We start from the raw sequence: 17,798 nt of genomic DNA, 5'->3' as shown, positions 1-17,798 counted from the left end.
ATAGCGACTTCCTTTTTTTTTTTTCTTTTTTTGGTAAATAGGGGCCCCCATACCACCAAACAGATGGCTTTATCAAGGCCTAAAAGAGCTCAACTACTGGCCATATCAGTCAATTACCTTCTAACACCTTCTAAAAAGAAAAACTAAATGGATGAAAGCTTGATTTATAACCCTGGTAAGTTCAGTAGAAATTCTATGCTATCCCTCCACTGGTGTGTGTGGGGGGGGAAGTACACAGGAACTGGTACCACCTTCCAATAATTCAATTCCAGAATGTGTTTTAGGGGCCAATCAGCAGGCTCCCTGCGGAGCAGAGAGCCTGATGCGGGCTGGACCCCAGGACCCTGAGATCATGACCTGAGCCGAAGGCAAAGGCTTAACCCACTGAGCCACCCAGTGCCCCTGGTTTTAGATTTTTAAAATGCTTTTTCTTTGGGAATTATTTAGATTTTGCAGACCCCGCTATGATAAATAGCGATCTTACAAGTGAGCAGGACACAAGCAATAGAATTCAAATTTTAAGTCTGCACATGGGCCACTTTCTGCTGCAGGAAAAACAAATTAAATCTACCATATTTTTCTTAAATAAATGATTTCCCTTTACATAAAATTACAGCTAATGAGAAAAAAGAGAAGTTAATTAAACAATAAATTATTTATCCCACAAGTCACCAAACAATCACTTTGGTTTTGCCTGATCCCTTTCCAGAGACTCCTAAGGTCTCTTAAGGCCTGAGTAAGGTGCATGGTGGTGAAAATTTCATCCATGGGTTTCAGTGCGTGCAGCCCGTAGGTAAGACTGGAAATAGTGTTTCAAAAAGGAGTCTCAGAAGATTGGGCCCAGGGCAATTATGATCCATATGAATTAGAGGAAGAAGAGAAGCAAACAGGGAAAAACATGAGAAACCTATTTTTGGAAAGGCAAACAGGAAAACAGAGAGAAGGTGAGCGTGGACTAATTCCTAAGTCTCTGTTCAGGTGCCTAACACAGTTTCCTAAGGATTTTCTATCTCGTGGGCACTTACTGGGTGCATTTAAAGGGCCCATAAAATGATTTTATGATTTTATTATCTTAGAAATGATGTAATCAACTGTTTTTCTTTCTTCAAGTGGTCACAACCACATTTTTATGCATGTATATGTGTGTCTATGTGGGCATGACTTACACGTGGATAGATAATTCTAATTTTTTAAATGCAGGGATCATAAATACAAAGCCCATATATCATGATTCATTCAGCATAGCATTTTTTAATTCTTATTTTAATGATTTTAATTTTCTTTAACAGTATTAGATCACTTTTACTTCAGATAATATAGTTTTGCCTGCAAATAACAAAAAACCTTAGATGAGATGGGTTAACTATTTCAAATAACAAAAAGATTAGAGTTACATGTTTCCAAGATTAATTAAATCATGAGGTCTCCAATGCCAGACTCTTGGTTATATTCTCAGAGATACTTTTGCCTTTCTCTTTATGGTCATAGGATGGCTGCCATGGTGCCAAACATCATCTCTTCATTTGACAACATCCAAGGGCAGAAAAGAAATGGGGAGGGTATCTCTTCCTACATGCATCCATTTTTATCAGAAAGAAAAATCTTTCCCAGAATTCCCCAGCAAACACTCTCTTCTAACTCACAAGTCAGAGCTGGGTCACTTACCCCATTCTCACTCTTTAATCAATCATGGGCAAGCACAAAATTAAAAGGTAACACGTAGGAGGCACTGTTGGTTGTCTATATAATAGCCACTTGCCCTGTCCTTTCCTATTAACAGATTCTGATTTTGTTCAGGAATTCAGGTGGATGTCAAAGTGCTTAGTGTAGGTAGATTCCTTCTTGGGCTCCATGGCTGAATGATGGGTAGACTAAACAAGGAAGGGTAGTCCTTTGCCCATGATTTGAAATGGCTTTTAAAAGATTGTCCTATTTCATGTTCCTCTTTTTATTTCTGGGACAAAATATTTTATCAAAGGCAATACTAATGTGGTCAGCGTAATGTTAAAGGATCTTTTAAGGCGTAAAGTATTAATTCAAGGCAATAATAATTATTGACAGGCAAGCCTTTTGTTAAGAGATGGGAGAGCTAAAGAAATAACCGAATTATTGTCCTGACCTCCTCAGATGCTGAGGAAGTGATGAGGCATATACAGTTAACAAGAATTAAGACAGATTATGATATGGTATATAAGAGAATTATTTGCAGTGTAACCGTGGATTGAATGACAGAGAAGGGAACTATGATGGTGAGAGTAATTTAAGCAGTGCTTGAAGCAAAATTTTAACACTCAGGTAGAGAGTGGGAAGTGAAAGGGTAGCTAAAATTAACACATTTAATCATTGAGCCCTTACCATCTTAGATATCGTGCCAGATACTGAAAATATACTGCACAGCACAATAAAAAGAAACCCTTCTCTTGTGGAGTTTACCATGACTTGGCAAAGAACAATGACAGTTCTATAAAGAAGTTTGAATGGCTAAAAGCAGCTAAGTTGGGGGAAAAAAAAAACTGAGAACAGTGAGATGAAAGAGGTTTGTTTTCATTTGGTTGGTTGCATTTTCCCATGATAAGGGCAACAAATGTATGTTTGTTTTTTGTCTATGTGGAAGGAACCAGGAAAATGGAGAGATGCAAATTGGGGAGAAATAGCTATTTAATAAAGTTGGTAAAAAATGTAAAGTGTTAGGATTAAAATCTAATCTAAGAGGTTCTTTTGGGAAACAAGAAATACACTAGAGATAGAAACAGAGATATTTTAAGGTCCAGTGAAGAGATATTTAGTGATGTTCACATCAGATAGTCTTATCTTTTCTAGAAAGCAGGAGGCTTTTTTATTTGAGACTGAGCAACTCTGGGAAAGATAGGAGCCCACGAAGCACAGATATTTTGAACAACCATGAAAGTGTGGGAATACTTTAAGTGGTCAGATCCCACCAGGGACCAGGCATGGTCAGGCAGCATGGAAATGTTGAGTGACTATGATGTGTCAGCAAATAGGCAGGGTCCCTGCCTGCTTGGGGCATTTGATTTAATGAAGGATCCATAAAATATTCCAATAATGACATAAGTAAATATTACCTGGCAACTGGCTAAGTGCAACAGGGGATAAGGTTGAGAGACAACAGAAAGGTAACAGAGAACCCCAGTACAACCGGCTGCCTTCCAGTTCAGGGAGGCAAATAAAACTCAGCTTGGTGTCTGGTGGACCAGAATGACAGAGGGATAAAAGGAGGGTACATAGAGGGTTCAGCAGGAGTCAGAGAAGGGCGTAGTTGGGAACACGTGCAGTAGCGGTCAGAAAACAGGCTTTCCTAGTTTTACTAGAAGCAGAGTAGTTACGAGAGACCAAGTGATCCCAGGCACAAATGCAACGTGTGAACTTTGAGGGGAAATCAAGCTCCGTCACAGGTGCACATGCAAATCCCACTGTCACCAGTAAGAGCTCGCTCACCCACACTAAGGATCCAGCAATTAAACATATTAATTCCCAGCTGACTCCAAGGCACTTTAAATCACATACAAGATACCTTTGCTCACGTTTTAAAAGCTGTTAACGGGGTACTCACGTACATTCAGTGGGTTGGATGTTCCAGTTGACTTGGTCCCACTCTCGCCGGGTGATCTGGCAGCCTTGCAGGACCGAGAACCATTTCTAGGGAAGACATATAATTAAAGTACATTACACTTAAAGAAGTTAGAAAACAGCCCAAGCAAAAAGTAGGTGAATGAAAAGCTACCAGAGAGAGGAAATCACACGGAAGAATTTCTATTTCTCTATATTTTCCAAGTGTATGTTCATCCTACTCTATGTCATGCTTGAGGTTTGTGAGAATAAATCAAAGATCCTTCCTTTGCAATGGAGGCAGGAGGCCCTAAGGGGGGAGCTCCCCTGTGGGTGCTGCTCCCTGAAGCCTACATAACCAGCAAAAAGAAGGGAGATAAAAATCATTTCCATAAGGGGGCCCATTTTTCACATAGGAAGTTCTTCTCCCACTTTTAAGAAAAAGAAGTAAGTTCGCTTTCTGCCTCAGCAGCAACATGCTCACCACCGGTTGCAGCCAAGGAGAAGCCACAAGAAGCTCAAACTTGTTCTTCTCTAATGAACTTTTGTTCAAACCAATCCTCCCCAATCTCCTCCTAGAGCCTAACTGAAGTTGATCGTCCCATTGTCTCTTCAGACTTGCTGTGGTTTGCCTGCCCTGAACTGCAATTCCTCTGTTACTCTTAAATAGGCTCATCTTACTAGTAAAATAACTGTCTACTGTATTTTGGAGGGTGACAGGTGTTTAGCAGAATATAAAATTGGCTTTTTTTAAAAAAAAGATAGTAATCATAATATTTAGCTTTTCAAAAAAATTTTTTCTACTGGACTGTTGACCAAGATGTTCCTTCAAGGCAAAAACATGTATCTACTACCACTTACTCCCTTCTTTCTTTGCACACTCTATTTTAGTCCAATCAATTTATTATGCATCCCTGAACATGTTCTGCCTTTTCCTGCCTCTGTAGCATTGCTCATGTGATCTTGTCTGCCTGCAATGTCATTATTATTTATCTATTCCCATTCTGACCCCCCAAAATTCAGTTATTCTTTAATACCCAGCTCAAATATGACCTTTCCCCCACTGAAGCTGTCTATCAAATTTAATCTCTCTCTTATCCATATTCCCACAGAGTTTGTTTTTTTCTTTTACATTTATAATGAGACTTATAAGCAGTGTCTTTAATTCTACCTCCCTGCCTTTGAGCTTTAAAGGCAAGAAGAGTGTTTTATTTGTGAAAGTTGGTTGGTTGGTTTTCCCTTAATCACCATCTGCACTGTGCATATAATGGGCAATCAAATATAATGGACAATTGCTCCTTACTTTAATTTGTGTAAATCAGACATTTAGTAATGCTACAGTCAGGACTTTACACTATACCCACAAGATATTTCTTTTCAACTGAAATACTGTATTTGCATGGCTTCCAAATCATCATTCCTTCCCATTTTCCTTTTCTAATCTGTTATACTTTCCTAGTCTACTCTGAAGGCTTCTCCTCATTTTTCCAGGCTTGTACTAATACAGTGCACCATGGCTCACATCTTTAACATCCTCTATTTTCTATTAGACTATGCCCCTTCAAGAGCTAACCCAAGCCTATTATTTTAAATATCTGTACACACAGGTATGCCTGGGTGGCTCAGCTGTTAACTGTTCACCTTCAGCTCAGGTCATGATCCCAGGATCCTGGGATCAAGTCCTGCATTGGGCTCCCTTCTCAGTGGGGAGCCTGCTTCTCCCTCTCTGGCTCCCCATGCTTATGCTCTCTCTCTCTCTGTATCAAACAAAAAAATAAAATATAAATATCTTTACACCCAAATTTCTGTTTTAGCCCATACTTCTGCATGAGTGCCATACTTAAATCAACTGTTTACTTGATAGACCCACTTAGAGTGCTAATAGGCAACTTCAAATTAGCATATCTAAAACTGAGTTTCAATTTTCTCCTCTTAAAATTTCTTCTCAGGTAAGGGCAATTTCATTTTATCATTTTTTTTTTTCATTCCAAAACACTCAGAGTCACCTTGCCTCTTCTCTTCCCTCCACACCCTATGTCAAGTATGTTACCAAATCTCACTTGTGCTTACTTCAAAAGATATCCCAAATGTAACTAAAATAGGATTACTTTCCCCATCCCTCCAATAAAATACTGGTCCAAGCCACTATAAGTAGTTCTAAGCTTTTGGCAAAGGAGACTTCTTATTTTATATTATCCTTTCTTTTTGTCTAGTCTCAAAATAGCAACAAAAATAATTCTATTAAAGGATAAACCAGATTAAGTCTCTTCTATTCTCAAAACCTCCTAGTAGCTTCCATCTCATTCTAATAAAAGCCCAAATCACCAAAAGTTTAGCAAAATCCTACATGATCTGGTCCCATGTTAACTCTCGGACACCTCCTCTTGTTCACTGTGCTCATACCACAATGGCCTCCTGGCTTTTGTTCAAAAATCCCAGGCTTGTTTCATCCTTTGGGCTTCTCTTCTGCTGTTCCCTCTCCAAGAAATACTCTTCTGCTGATCCAGGTGAAACTCTTACAAACCTCTATTGGATATTTACTGATATCCATTCACTTTTTTTTAGTAAAACTTGCCTGTTTGACTATTTAAAAGAGAGACACCCTGTACCTTGTACCACCTATCCTTGTTTATACCTCAATTTTTCTTTAAAGTGATTATTCCATCCAATAAACACATCTTTCACATATAGACCTTTAAAAATCATTCTTCTTGGGGCACCTGGGGACTCAGTTGGTTGAGCGTCTGACTTTTGATTTCCGCTCAGGTCATGAGCTCAGGATCATGAGATCGAGCCAGACATAGGGCTCTGTGGTCAGCATGGAGTCTGCTTGTCCCTCTTCCCCTCACCCCTTTCTTAAATAAATAAATAAACTCTTAAAAAGAATAAATTTATAAAATAGTTCTTCTTTTCCCATTAAAAGCAAGTCAACTCCATGAGGGCGAGAATTTTCATTGACTTTATGTGCTGCTATACTTCTAGTGCCTTGCATTATGCCTGGTACATGGTAGGGGCCTAAATACATTGTGTTGAAGGAGCTTATTCTTTTGATGTGAGAAAACATATGGTCCACTCCTGTTTCACCATACTTTGCTTGTGTAACTTCATTCTGAATCCTAGATCCTTAGCAATAAGACTAACATAATAACATTAGTTCAATCAGTTTCCCAAGGGAGGTGAATAAATAAAATGAAACAATCAGTAAAAAATGTAATTTGAGTATCAAAAGGCACTAAATAAGACATGACAACTTAAATGTACAATATAGTTGAGTCTTATGTCAATCCTGATACAAATCATGTATTGTCTTACAGTCTACACATTTGTGTTTTATAGCAATTTTCAGATATCTTAGTTCATAAAGTTAATTTGCAGGGGGTTCAGTACCAAAGTTTGGTTTTTTGATCTTTAAAGTAGGTCATTTTTTTTTACCATAATTAACTATTATTAACATCTAAAAAATAGGTGATTTATATTTGCCTGATTTTTAGAGCTAAGAAAATATGTCCATTTCTAGTAATAAAATCAATAATGATAGCAAAAAATACCTGTCAGTTTTGAGCACTTATTACACATCAGGTACACTCTAAGTGATTACCTATACTATTTCATTTAATTCTCAAATAGCCCCATGAGGTTGCTACGATAATTATCTCCACAGAAAATGGGAAAACAGGCATAGAGAGAGTAATGTGTACAGGGACACAGCTAGTAAGTGGTGAAACAGATGTCAATCTAGGTAACTTTGCGACACAAAAATTGATTTTTTTTAATTGAAGTAGAGTTGACACGCAATGTTACACTAGTTTCAGGGACCAACACAGGAATTTGACAATTCTATACATTGTGCTATGCTCACAAGGATAGCGACCATCTGTCACCACACAACATTGACTATATTCCCTATGCTATTACTTTCCTTCTTTTTAAGATTTTATTTATTCATTCATTCATTCATTCATTTAGACAGCACGTGAGAAGGTGGGGGGAGGGTCGGAGGGAGAGGGAGACTCTCAAGCAGACTCTGCACTGAGCATGGAGCCTGATGCAAGGCTCCGTCTCATGACCCTGAAATCACGACCCAAGTGGGATGTGTAACCAACGGAGCCACCCAGGTGCCACTCCCTATGCTGTAACTTTCAATCCGGTAGCTTTTTCATTCCATAACTAGAAGCCTGTACTTCTTACTCCACTTCACCTATTTTGCCCACCTACCCACCTTCCTCTCCTCTGGCAACCACCAGTTTTTTCTCTGTATCAATGGGTCTGCTCCTATCTTTGCTTGTTGACAAAAGCCAATTTTTAAAAAATTTTTTAGAAATATACAATGTATTATTAGCCCCAGGGGTACAGGTCTGTGAATTGCCAGGTTTACACACTTCACAGCACTCACCATAGCACATACCCTCCCCAATGACAAAAGTCAATTTTAATTCAAAATCATTTTCCCAGGTTTTAGTGAGATATAATTAGCATATAACATTGTGTAAGTTTAATGTATATAATGGTGTGTGTGTGTGCATGTATGCATTTGTATGTATGTATGTGTGTGTGTGTGTGTGTATATATATATATATATATATATATATATATATATATATATATCACCACAATATACACCATTACCTCAATAAGTTTAGTTAATATCCATCACCTCACATTGTTATATATTTTTTTCCTTTTGATAGGACTTTTAAAATGTACTCTTAGCAACTTCCTGACACACAAAGCACTATTGTTAACTACAGCCATTATGTTGCCATTCCCACAATATATCATTTGGGGTCAATATATCAGAGTTCCCCAAATCCAGTCACTTTTATACCTGAGGATGTTTAATGAGTATGTAGAAGCCTAATAACGAGTTAAAAAAAAAAAATGGAGTTACTGATACTATCGTAACATTCTTTAGGACCTGGTTACTTTGTGGTATTTGAGAAGCATTCTCAAGAGTAATTCACTCTTCTTTGTAATTGCTTCTGTGAACTGATTCATTGTAATGTTGGAGAGTATAGCAGCAATTCATGCTATGATAACCAAGAGCCAATAAAATAGTTATGACAAACAACAGTCTAATTGATATTGCTTGAGTCACTTAAAAAGAATCACTTGAGAATGTTCTATTGGTAGTGCACTTGGATTGGAAGAAGGGGGCGAAGATAAATGAGCAGGTCTGGGTCCTCCTCCAGTTCTGACAGTTCTCTTCCTTCTGATAAACAGCTATAATGACAGAGGGGGAAAAATAGCAATAACAACAACCTTAATCTTCTCTGACCTTTCTTCATTTGGATGAGAACATGACAATGATTCTGAACTGTCACAGGAAAAAGTTCCAAGAGAAGGGTGAGGAAATCCTACAGATAATTCACTCTACTTGACAACAAACTAAGGGGCAGTTTCAGAATACACCTGCCCCATACCAAGGAGAGATGTACTATAATCACCATCATTATAATTGTAATCACAGCAGCAGGTAGCACATGTTGAACACATACAACATGCTCGATATTAGGCTAAGTGCATTACATGATTGATTTTGATTCTGTATTGTGTAGATTGGTTTAAAAATGCTGATGGCTAGTTTGGGGCAGGTGGGACATCTTAGGCTGGTAAACACAACTTCCCTACAAATACAATCTAAGTGAGACTCACCCAAGGAAACTTAGGTACAAAGGAGTTAAGTGATGGTTCCAGATCATACAATTCATAACCACTTGGCACTCTACCATTCTTCCCATTAGGCTACTCTGCCTCTCACTGCCCCCTCACAGTTTTTGTATCTTCATCCCTAAATGGAAAGAATTATTCATTTGTATGAATTTCAGGCATTTCTCCAACTAGAAAATGATACAATATAATGACTATATCTTACAAATGTGTGTTTTTAGACCCAATTTGGAACTGATGAAATTGCACAACTCTATTGAAGGTGAGTGGGTGGGCAGCTACTCAGGGTTGGGGTAAATAGAAAGACTATCATCCAGACATAAAATGATAATTATGTAATTACATAGTGCTGTATAAACATGCTTATGATACAGTATCAAGTGCAAAAAGGAAATGTCTAACTAGCATATATGTTACAATTATGTATGAGCTATATACGAGTCATGTAGAAGAATGAGGTGGAAGGACACAGGGAAGTTTCCTCATGATTTGTTGGGCTGATGTAACACTCAGTGACATATTTATACTAAGCATTAATATTTTTACAAAATTTTTTATGATATGAATCTTGAAAGTGAGATTTAATTAAAAAAAAAAAAACAAAGATGGCATAATGGCAATTCTGAAATTCAAAGAAATGCTGTGGTTTTGGTGCCCACATAAATGCAGCCAAAATTATCTTCTCAATGCTTGTTAGAAATGACTCTGTAGAACAATTTTCAAATTGTATATCTTCTCTGAACAACCATAAACCCTAGTACACATGCCAGTTAGTAATTAATTCTTGAATACTCAATTTTTCCTGAGAAAACATCTTACTCTATGTAAGGAAAGAATGGTCTACAAAGTGAAAAAAAAAATTGGCTTTATTTATTCATTCACTTATCCATTCATTCAACACACATTAATTGAGTGTTGAATTAATTCAACACACATTAATTAATTGTTTTAGGCACTATTTTAAGAGCTGAGGATTTACCAGAAAAGAAGAAGCTAGTTTGTAGCTAGGACCAGACCTATAACAGCCTAGAGCTTAAAAATAGAGCTACCCTCTAAAGCTGGGACCCTCTAAGCTGTCCCAAAGATACAGATGTAGTGAAAAGAAGGGTCATATGCACCTCAATGTTCATAGCAGCAATGGCCACAATAGCCAAACTGTGGAAAGAGCCGAGATGCCCTTCAACAGACGAATGGATAAAGAGGATGTGGTCCATACATACAATGGAATATCACTCAGCCATCAGAAAGGATGAATGCACAACTTTTGCATCAACATGGGCAGGAGTGGAGGAGATTATGCTGAGTGAAATAAGTCAAGCAGAAAAAGCCAATTATCACATGGTTTCACTTATTTGTGGTGAATAAGCAATAGCATGGAGGACATTAGGAGAAGGAAGGGAAAAATGAAGGCAAGGGGGGAATCAGAGTGGGAGACTCCGGGAAACAAATTGAGGGTTTTAGAAGGGAGGGGGGTGGAGAATGGGTGAGCCTGGTGGTTGGTATTAAGGAGGGCACGTATAGCACGGAGCACTGGGTGTTATATGCAAACAATGAGTTATGGAATACTACATCAATAACTAATGATGTATGGTGACTAACATAATCTTAAAAAATTAAAAATTGCTAGAAATAAGATTTAAAAAATTATCTCTATGAAAAGGGAAAGAGCTCATGAAAGAGTCTGGAGCAAATTTGTTCCCCCTAGTAATCACTGAAAATGCAGTAGAGAGAGGTTGCAGAATCTTCTTCTTGTGGCAGCTTTTTGAGCAAATGTTTCCAGAAAAAAAAAAAATATGTTGCAGAAAATAATTTAGAAATAGTTTTCCAACTCTGCTTCCTTCACTCAATCACCTAGTCATCAGAACATCTGTTCCAAGCAGGAAAAAAAAAAAAAAAAAAGTCATGAAGGCAGGAGCATGTTTATTTTACCACTGTATTTATTCCCAGCACCAGAAACAGGACCTGAACTGTGTCCGTGAGGATCCAATCAGTTTAGTTCACACCAAGTGCTGGATTACCCTGTTACAGCAATGAGTCATGTTTGGTTCTGCCTCTTAAGGACATTAATCCAGGTGGTAAATAGCAGGCATTTATTAAACACCAACTGTATATCAGATATATAATAAATGCCATTATTTTAATCTGATATTGCCACAACTCTATTGCTTTTTCCTTTGCCTCACTGTGTCTCAGTTTTCTGAGTTCTATAAACCTGTGATAATGATACTACTTCAATCCTGAAGCTTTGCAAAAAAAATTCTTGGTACTTATAGTACTTACAAAAGCACCAAGATTCATAACATATACCAGCCAAGTACATGCTAACATGCTATTATTTAAAGCTCAGGATAACACTGTGAAATAGATTTAATTGCCTCCATTTTACAGAGGAGCAAATGGATTCATTGTGGCTAAACAATTTGGCCAAACGCCCACAGTTCATACACTGTTGGGCCACTGAGTTTAGAAGTATTTCTCCCATCTTCCCTGCCTGTCTATACCCTTACCTATATTCTCAGATTAGATCCTAATCCCTTCTGCTTAGTCTTGCCAACAACTGGCTTCCAGACCTCTCCTTTTCTAGTTTCATTGAACATCTTTTACGTCTTTTACACTATCCACTTTCCACATGTTACCTAAGCATATATCAAATTGTATTATTTTCCTTTTTTTAAAACCCAAGTGGTTTCTGCTGCTTCTAGAATAAACTTCAAGGTTCTCAGAAAATCACTGTATGCTTTTAATGTTAAAAAATATTCAATAGATGATGTTCAGACCTTATAGTCAAAACACTAAACAACTGTACTAAGATTAGATGGTCCAAAATTCAGGCAGACCTGTGTTCAAAGCACTGATAAGGCAGTAGCTTTCATAGTTATTATAATTCTTTAATCCTTAGTATTTCCTTTGAAAGAGTGGGATAATAACATTTAACACATAATTTGGGGTTCATACTTAGTAAGTGATACTTGTTATTATCATCGTCCATGGTGCCAGAGCAACACAAACCATATTTAAGAGATCACACACGGGAAAAAAAAATCTAACAGAGATCCCAAATGTGAAAAATGGAGAGAAATAAATAGTAGAATTGGCTGGTATCAAGCAATGACATAGTATTTCAGAGTTAGGTTGCCAAACCAGTCTAATTTTATGGGAAGAGAAAATTCAATTATAAATAGACTATTTAATTTATACATAAAGTCTATTTATATATGTAAATATATAAACCAACCTGACAAAAAATAAGTTTTATCATTGTATGGATTGGAGCAGATTTGTAATAGATTTGCTAGTAATAAATAGAAACATTCTATACCCTACTCCTCACTTGAAATATTAAGAATTACTATCTGATTTTATAGCTCTCCAAGAATATGCTTTCCTTCTAATGAATGCTCTCATATAGATTTTACAGATGCTTATGTTAAATATAGGTTAACTGACAGATTATTTTGAAATGCTCGGAGTGATTAATCAAGGCTGCTTCATTTAGTGATGAGAGATATTCAGTGAGATTTCAAGATTTCAGTTTAGTTAAATTAAGTTCATAAGCATGAAAACTCATCTGAACTCGAGAAAATATTTTGGGCATATAGAAGCCACATGGTAATACTCTGAGACACAAGCCTTGCATTAGTGACCCTAAGCTAACTTCCAGGTATCTCTACCTTGGTTGGTGGTGTTAGCTGAGAAGTAAACATGTAGTTTTTCTTGTTTTGACCTAAATAAATTCATGTTTGATGATATCATACTTTTAGCACTCATTTATCCAAATGCTTATTAAATATTCACTAAGTACCAAGAAATGTGTTGAGGACTAAAAATAAATGATGTAATACAATGTTTTTTCCCCTGATTTTACTGCCCTCACCATCTAATTAGGAAAGAGAAATAACTCATAAATGTGATTGTTTTGTTTGTGATGGTGTATATGCAGGATAGAGAAGGGCACCCCTATGGCCATGTCAGTTCAGATCCATTAAGAAGCACACATCAAGGGGCGCCTGGGTGGCTCAGTGGGTTAAAACCTCTGCCTTCGGCTCAGGTCATGATCTCAGGCTCCTGGGATCAAGCCCTGCATCGGGCTCTCTGCTTGGCAGGGAGCCCGCTTCCCCCTCTCTCTCTGCCTGCCTCTCTGCCTAGTTGTGATTTCTCTCTCTGTCAAATAAATAAGTAAAATCTTAAAAAAAAAAAAAAGAAGAAGAAGAAGAAGCACACATCAAAATGGAAATAGACATAAAAGAAATTAATTGGGAAAAATGTCTGAAGGATAAAGAGTGAATGATCAATAGCTAGAAAAGGCAGCTTCCAGAATATGGCAGAAGCCTGACAGAGGAAAAGGAGGATGGAAGGACAGAAGTTTGGATGGAAAGAGTCTGGGAGTGCCACATAGCTTCAGGAAGGACTCCAGTAAGTCAATGGGACATCTCAGAGCTAGAGTCCCCCATGAGGGGAGGCCTGTGTTTCACCGAAACAGACCTGAGCTTATAGCAACCCTTGGACGGGAACAGTCCAGGGGCAACACAGCCTATCAACCAGAGCTTTCGTGAATACTGAAAGCAGCAGTTAGGGCTGCCAATCAATCATGATGGCGACCAACATGGGAGGCGTCAGTGTTACTGGTGGACCAGGACTTCAGAAAAGGTTTTGAAAATGAATACGAGGTCTCAAAGTGGATGGGTCAATGCCTTCCAAGGGGAGTTGTTGGGCAGTGCACCAAGAGGTGAGAGGAGAAGGGGCAGGATTCCAGTCAGGTAGAGTCAAGTAAGTTCTACAAAGATGTTTGATTTTATTCCAAATAGAGTCCCTATTCGGGTTAATGCTGGACAGAAACAAGAGGGGTTCTGCATTGTAGGAGGAGTCCCATCATGTATGGAATGTATTCTGATGGAGGTTTCGGGAGGTAAAGGAGAGGAAGACACTAGTAGTTAGGACAAGGAAGTAGCAAACAGACCTGGGTTCTAATCCTGACTCCACTCTTTACCAACCATGTGACCATAAGCAAGTCCTTTAACAAGCCAGAGCCTCTACTACTAATTCCCTATAACAGGAATTACACACCTCCTTACTTCAAGGTGACATGAGGATCGCAGGTATAAAACGAAGAGGACCGTGCTTAGGAGTTCAGGGGTCGACAGTAGACATAAACCTACATTCATACCCTGACGACATGATGTGACTAGAATCGTGTTTTATATAAACGTCTATAAACCTCAGCTTTCTTAAATGTAAAATGGCCACAGGATCGCATGTCCCTCCTGAAGCTGTTCTCTCTGAGCCAATCCGTGCAAAGTCTCAGCTGACTCCTTGCAAGGAGGAAATGCTCAGCAGCTGAGTGTTGGGTGCTGCGGGAGAGAGGCACGCACTTGTAACGTTCCGTCCTCGCTGCATCTCGGCAGGCAGGCTATTTTCTCCCCACGTGTTCAGGAGCAGACTGAGGCTTGAAGAGTTTAAATAACTGCTCGCCATCACACAGATGACTGTACTGGCTTACAGTTCTCAGTTACCTGACTTCAAGACCCATATTCTTAACCACAACTCTCCATTACCCTCCATTCCAGCATGAAGCAAAACCATCTACCTGCCAAGGAAAATGCAATTCTAAGAACTCACTTGTGGGCTACGGTTGGGTTTCCTTGTATTATTAGGAGGCTTTCAAACAGAGTTAGGGACCATTTAAGCAAAACTTCCTGGTGAGACCCAAGAGAGGTTTTATCCAATTTGTTTCAATGGCATATTACAGACATCACACAGATTCTGATATAATCTGTGTTCTGCCATTTGAAACTGGCTTCAGTTGGTGATGGAGGGAGGGGGGGGAGTGTGTGAACAAGAGGGGTGTGAATATGATGAAGGCGGACATCTTTGGAATGTTAACATACATTAATCTCTTCATTCTAGCAAGGAATACACTTCACTCCCAACACAAGCAGCCTTGTCACAGGTAATCAAAACCCAAGAAAAACCCAGGTCCATAGAGTTTAGGCAAGAGGTCCTCGTCCATGCAGCTCCCTCCCTCTCCTTCGCCTTTCCTTTGAGAGAAAAGAATGGCCTGACTTTAATCCAGGTTCTGCCACATTTCTTATTAGGGAAAACGCTTAACCTCACCAAACTTCAGTTCCCTTAGCCAAAATAGCATTATCTGAATGTTGCCTTAAGCACCTGTGGACATTCATGATTGTGTCTAGTACCTATTAGCTACCTCACAAATGCTAGCTCCCCTTGGATGAACAGTAAATAATGACTTGGAAAATCAACAGATTATCAGAAAATAATTCTATCAGTAAACAAAGGGAATATCTTATATTAGGTAAAGAAGGGCTGACGTTTTCATTATTAATGTCTATTAAGGAAAACAAAAAAGCTAGAAATATTCACCATTCACAGACGCTTCTGCAACGGACTTGGACCATACAGCTTGAGGAGATGATATTCTGTCCTCCTCTATCAACTGTGAGATTTCTATTTTCAAGAATAATTTTGTTGGCGCCTGGGTGGCTCAGTGGGTTGGGCCGCTGCCTTCGGCTCAGGTCATGATCTCGGGGTCCTGGGATCGAGTCCCGCATCGGGCTCTCTGCTCAGCGGGGAGCCTGCTTCCCTCTCTCTCTCTCTCTGCCTACCTCTCTGTCTACTTGTGATTTCTCTCTGTCAAATAAATAAATAAAATCTTTAAAAAAAAAAAAGAATAATTTTGTTGCACTCTCTTATGAGGAGGTTCACCTTCAATACAAAAACTTATAAATCTTCAAGACTTGCAAAACAGATACAATTTTTTTTTTTCCTTTCAGCTTCATTGGAAAGGAGGCAAAGAGATTGCCTCTGGCTTTAAGAAACTCACAGGCTGAAATAACTTGAATCTTGCGGACTCCATTAACAAAAGCCTGCTTTAGACAGTTTAGCTAGGAACTCTGTCTCCCAAAATCTCTCCGTTGGAGGAGTAACATGGATTCTTGAAGTGGCTGCCTTTCTCCTGTACTTCCGGAAAGTGTAGCCATGCAGGAGGAGACTTCCAAACCACTGGGCTCCCAGTTCCTGGATGATTCTGCAAACACCTGATAGGTTGGATCCCATCACTTGATCATTGTTTTCCTGAAATCATGTCTAGGAAGGATCATGTTAGATAGTTCTGGAGCATCAGTCAAGGCTATTTCTCGGGTCTTGGTAATCTTGGTCCATATCTTACCCTTTAAACAACACTTGGCTTTTGATTAATGCTTCTCAATAGAAAGAAACGGCTAATTTTAAAAATAAATACTCCTCCCTCTTTCCTATTCACCTCAGCTTGTATATTTTTTCAGTGTTATCATGCAAGGTGAACTGTGCAATAATGCTCATTGCGTCTATTTTAATTGCCATGCCCTCCTCAGTGGCAATCACCTTGGCCATCTCTCTTCTCAGCTGGCCATACTCTACCAAATGAGCCATAATTTGATACCGACTGATTCTGGAGAACTTAACACAGATTAAAGCAAATAAGCTTTAAACAGACTGTATAGACCCAGGAAAATAACAAGCACTTAAACACAACCCCACTCCCTCATAAATAGTATGCAGTGGAATTCCTCTGACTCCAACTTTAAACTCATGAAGCAAGTATCAGTTGTAAACATGAAGATAAATATATCAATTTTCTTATAAGTGAAGGCAAGTTTTTACTGTTCCAGTGGAATCAGCAGGAGCATCTAGAACTTCAGCGTGTTCAAGGAAGGTCGAACAGTGGGTATGTTCACTCTCCATGAGGAAGGGAATTTATTGCTTCTGTATATTCTGGACAGATTTATCAAACAGGCAATGGCTCCATAGATCAGGGGTTAAATCACTGGTCTTGTAGATTTATCAAACAGGCAAAACCACATCATTTGCACCTTCAAATAAGCCCCAAAGAAGAGTTCTGTTAACTTTGGTTGATGCCCAAAGATTCAGCAATCAATATATATGAGTCAGATTTCAGAAATTCAGCCTCAGCATCTTTTTTTTACCAAAGAAAGCTCTTTATCAATTAATTACTTGAAAAAAAAGAGGCAAATAATATAATTTTTTTAATTAGGAGAATTATGAAATTGGGGCCATAGAAAATACATTATAATCATATGTTACTATTTTATGTTAATTTTTCTGGTTTCTAATTAATGATACTTATAAAAATATTTAAATCTCAGTTGTAAATACACCAATTGACAATATAATATTTATGACTAAGAATGGAGAAATGAGAGCTACTTAGAAAATTAAAACCAATTCTAGTGTTGTTATTGTTCTGAGAGGCAGTAAAGTTTCTTAGAAATAATTTGAGCCTTTTGAATAAGGTTTTTAATTTCTGTTCATTGGTAATACAGCAGAGGCTAGTTTAGGGCTAGTTTTGTTCCTGCTGAGGCAGGTCCTTTTCACGGACTCATGAATTATGTGCCTCATGAATGATGAAGTCTTCTACTCTGACTGGTGGGAACAGGAATTATATTCTGAAGTAAGGGTGAGTGCTGGGCAGCTTCCATCTAACCTTTAGGACGTTGCCCTGCGGCCACAGTATTTCTTCACACACATTCACTGAGCAGCTGGAAAGT

General features: G+C 38.4%; 1 protein-coding gene across 4 annotated transcripts in view; it reads right to left on the bottom strand.

Annotated features, from left to right (window-relative positions):
• LRRC4C (leucine rich repeat containing 4C) overlaps nucleotides 1–17,798 on the bottom strand; it is a 1,220,402-nt gene that overhangs the window by 735,986 nt on the left and 466,618 nt on the right. For all 4 annotated transcript variants that reach the window (XM_046014217.1, XM_046014224.1, XM_046014218.1 and 1 more), the window contains one exon: nucleotides 3,576–3,657. The gene's annotated coding sequence lies outside the window, so the exon portion shown is untranslated. The remainder of the gene's footprint in view (nucleotides 1–3,575; nucleotides 3,658–17,798) is intronic.

This window comes from Meles meles, chromosome 8 (assembly GCF_922984935.1).
Source record: "Meles meles chromosome 8, mMelMel3.1 paternal haplotype, whole genome shotgun sequence".
Taxonomy (NCBI): Eukaryota; Metazoa; Chordata; class Mammalia; order Carnivora; family Mustelidae; genus Meles; species Meles meles.
This window is presented reverse-complemented; position numbering and strand designations above follow the sequence as displayed.